Raw genomic sequence first — 4,481 nt, 5'->3', positions numbered from 1 at the left:
ATGCAATTCCTGTAAAACAATTCACCTATGTGTTCAATTCCTTACAAACAATTCATTATGGTATGTTCATTCCTGTAAAAGAATTCATTTATGATCTGTTGTGATGTCTAGATGCCACGTCTATTTAATCCAAAAGGATATAAAGAGGCCACTACAGCTAATGTTATTGAAGGTTCTAACTTTGAATCTTGAATTTGGTGAGACTAAAATTGTGCATGGCTTTCTTATTTGGATCTTGTTCCAAGTGTTTGAGGGGTTTTTTTATGCTAGGTTGTAAGCTCTGTTGTTTCAAACCTGCCTTTTCCTTACCTTGCAAGGAATGGTAGATCAGACCACGGGAAAAAGAATATTCTTTGGAAAAATATCATCAGTCATTTTCTGCTACTTCTGATATGAACTTCTTAGCTACCTTGGGATCTCCGTGATCTTTGAGAGGTTTTCTATGGAGTATGAGATATTTTATAATTTGTGCTACTTGAGTGTCAGTATGTTGAGCTATTTGCTAAAGCTGCTCAGTTACTATCTTCTGGAGTGATTCTCTCCTGAAATAGTAGACCATACATTTGCCTTGAAGCTGTAAATTACAATGTATTGTGCCTTGAAGCTGTAAATTACAGTGTGTTATTTATCTATTTTGAAGCTTGATCTCCGATTGAGTAAGCTGAATGGAAGTAAATAACACTACTACTGTAGTGTTTGCTGAAATGGTGGATTTGTTGGTAGAGTTAACACACTAATCCCTGCAGAAGAAAGGGTCTTGATTGGAAGAACATGTAAATGCGTAATGTTTCAAGCGGCACTACTATTTATTTTGATAACCAGGTCATCTGACATGTCCCATGCATAATGTTGGGTCTTATAAGGTCTAAGAATAAAAATAGCTGTCGCTATATGCTTTTCCATTGAGAATTCATCAGTATCAAAATCTAGATTCTGTTTTTTTATTTTTATTTTTTCCTTTACTGAACCAGAACCTGCAGGCAAGTCCCCACATTTAGTTTTCAATCTTATTTACAGTGCTTGTTAGCTGTCTTTAACAGATGGGTAGTGCTTGTTTCCTCAGCTTGAGTGCTCTGCCGATGGACACAAATTCTGTGGCTTGCATAAAAGTCTTGCTGAAGTATGCCGAAGTATGCCGATGGCCTGCTTGAATAAAAGTCTTGCTGAAGTATGCCGATTGCTGAAGTATGCCGCAGAAGTCAGAGAACAACCACATAGCAGTGGCCTACCATACTCTTGGTTCTTCTTTCAAATGACTGCCGCCAAGAGCTTGTGCCTTCAAATGAAAGCAGTTACATATCAAGAGTGAGCATTTCAGTAGAACCCGATGATAAGAGAACAGCAGTATATTTGTCAAAAGAAAATGCATATTGCTAATTGAAACTGATGACATTGATAACGCTATTACAGAAATTACTAATGAGTGTACATTTTAAATGCTCCATGTGCATTTGGCTAACAAATAAGCAATTTAAGTAGCACCAACTATTCGTTGAGTATGATTTAGTTATGGCAGGACGAAACAGAATATCAAGCCAACGATAAAAACGATTTTGGAGTAACTGGTTAGTGGTGACATATTATATGCAGCCGAATATTGGTCAAGCCCAGACTGCATTTTTTATTCTGTATTTTCACAGCTAAGATACTGATTAACAATCAACAAGGCACCAGATTGCAGATCATAGGCAGCGCAGATGAAATTTACCGTAGGAGCACGAGGGAGTATGTAAAGAATGTTTTTATGACTAAGGCTCTGCTTGACTCTTCGTCTCTTTACTACCTGAGCAACTGTGGAACCTGAACACCAGAGGCCTGAATGCATAGTATAGTTTCAGTTCAGCACACTTGAGGATCAAATTCCAGCTAAGTGCATCGAAATCTGATGACAGAAGTGTCTTGTGGAAATAGAAATTTCATGCAGAAATTATGTGGTTGATCGTACTCGAAAAGCAAATAAAAAGGATGTACAGTACATCAGTATAGCTATTAGTGACACTGGAACAATAAGGCCCAAAGGCTCAAGGAATTATGAAACAGACCACCAGTTTAAGAACTGTAACTCTGCAACTGATGTTAAACCATGCATGTTGCTTCTTGATACATGTGCAAAACATTCCACAATTTTGATCTGATTCTCTAGCGAAAGAGATGATTTAAGCCTTTTTCAAGTTCCATTGTGTGCTGAAACTGAAGTATATGAGATCCGCATGTCTCTAATACGTGGACCCATACATGTGTGTGATTGTGATTGCACCTGTAAGAGAGATCAAGAACGAGGCCACTGAACCCGGACACCTCGTCAGAGGCGTACTCCTCGTCGTCCCCTGCGTCGACGATCACCACGTCGGCGGCCTGCTCCTCGTCCTCCTCCGCCGCCTCATCCTTGGTCGTTCCCCGCCCTCCGCCACCGAACCTGTTCCTGCCGCGCTCCCGCGCCGCAAGCAGCCTGCTTCTGCCGCCGTCGCCGCTGCTCCACTACAGCACCCCCGGCAGCCCGGTCCCGATCCGGCAGCCGCCCGGAGGAGGCCGGCCGAGCGGGCCACGTAGCTCGGCGGCCTGATGTCCTGGCGCGAGGTCAGGAGCGCCGGCGGAGGTAGGCGGCGGCGGCGGCTGAGGAGGCGGTGGCCTGGATGAACCCTAGAAATAGAATGTTATGTTTATCTAACTATATACTACTTATTCATACCAACTATACTACTCAAAAAAATATTTATCTAACTTTAGTACTTAAATCATACACCCTAACTATACTACCCAAAACATTAATTTTATAATTATGAATTTACCCTTTTCCCCTTGATTAAATAAAAGAACTACGAAAATAGAATTATCACTCTTTTATTTGGAGTCCTAATCCCCTTAACGTTGGAGGCATTGGGAGGCGTTACTGCGTATATGGGCCCACCGATCATAGACACATCTAACGCCTCCCGACACCTCCCTCGTTGATGCCTCCCAACGTCTTCCCTCATATGGGTCCACCAGTCATAGACACATCTAACGTTTCCTGATGCCTCCCCAAACATAGTAAAAAAGTTCTAATAATATATATATATACTGATTCTTTTCTGAAGTATAGGATGCATCCTACCCTACCCGTGGTGTCTTCCCAACCCTAGCTAGGAAACCAACATATAGAAAAGAATAAAGGAATAAATAAATTGATCATGGGCACACCCCTCCATCTGTCGTACCTCAACTCTCCTGCTGATTGCCGTACGTACGTACGGCGTCTTCAATTTTGTCAGCAATTACCACTGTTTTGCCCCATTATATATAATCCCCACTTCTGTTGAGTTAAGCTAAGGGGCTTAGCCTAATGATGATGCGATACAAATATACAACGAAGCCAGTATTAGGCCCTTCTGTTTGCGGGTCACTGAAATTGAGAGAGACGCGGCGGCGACAATCGCTTCACCGTGGGCAGCGACACTTCTGGGTGCGCCCGGGTGCACTGCTAATGACGTTGTGATGCCTCTGCAACGACGACGGGGACGACGACGACAGCACAGCCACTGAGCCACTCAGATTCTTTGCTGCTACTCAGGACGTCGACGTATATATATGGGCCTTCCGCTTCAAAGACCTGGTGCAGAAGATCGATCGATATGATGGCGCTATCTCTCGACCTGATCACATTGCGCAAGCAAGCAGCGGTGTCGACGCTGCCTGGATGGAAATGGCCTCTCTCATTCGTAGTAAACCCGTACTTATTCAGTTATTCGTCCCTCCGACGCTGCAGGAGACTTGGTTTTCGTTGTTTCCCCATCCGAAGTTATTTCAAATTTAAATTTGATATTTGAATTTCAAATTTTGAATTTTAAAATGTGAGCGCTTCAAACTGAATTTTAGGACCATAGATTATTTTAAATTAAAAATTTATCAACTGAAATATTTTATATCTTTTCTAGAACTATAACTTTGATTTAGGTCATTTCTCCATCCGAGGTCTTTTAATTTTTTTAAAAAAATCAAAATATGATACAGAATAATTTTCAATAAAAAAGTTGTTAACTATAAAGTTGTAGATCTCTTCTAGGTATACAGCTTTGATATAAAGTTTGTCTTCATCTGACTTCGTTAGAAAAAGTTATGAATTTTACTGTGCTACACCTATTTTAGAGACGGCTCTAGATCTAACCACTTCTACGAATCGATTTGTAGAGACGGCTCTAGATCAGGCATCCAATCAGAAATTCACTTTTAGAGTCAGCTATCATAAATTCATTTTTATAGTCGGCTAGATCTCGAGCTGCCTCTAAAGATAGGGGCAGTTTTAGAGGTGGCTGAAAATACCAGCCGAGGTGGCTCATTTCGAAAATCATTTATAGAGGTAGATTTTGATTGAGCCGCCTCTAAAAAAAGACATATGTTGCTCAAATTTGTTTTTGTAGTAGTGAATCTGTAGATGAAAATGGGCTTTCCATATCAACCTATCATCATCAGTAATTAGTTGGAGACACATTAGTTAACGTAGT

The 4,481-nt window shown here is 41.2% G+C and overlaps 1 long non-coding RNA gene across 1 annotated transcript; it reads right to left on the bottom strand.

Annotated features, from left to right (window-relative positions):
* Nucleotides 1–915: 915 nt before the first annotated feature.
* LOC136552321 (uncharacterized) lies at nucleotides 916–2,638 on the bottom strand. Its single transcript, XR_010782797.1, has 3 exons — nucleotides 2,258–2,638; nucleotides 1,709–1,815; nucleotides 916–1,276 (listed from the first exon to the last, which is right to left on the bottom strand). It is a non-coding gene; the product is annotated as an uncharacterized lncRNA (long non-coding RNA).
* Between the last annotated feature and the right edge of the window lie 1,843 nt (nucleotides 2,639–4,481).

This window comes from Miscanthus floridulus, chromosome 4, assembly GCF_019320115.1.
Source record: "Miscanthus floridulus cultivar M001 chromosome 4, ASM1932011v1, whole genome shotgun sequence".
NCBI lineage: Eukaryota > Viridiplantae > Streptophyta > Magnoliopsida > Poales > Poaceae > Miscanthus > Miscanthus floridulus.
The sequence above is the reverse complement of the archived record's forward strand: the minus strand, read 5'-3'. Positions and strand labels throughout refer to the sequence as shown.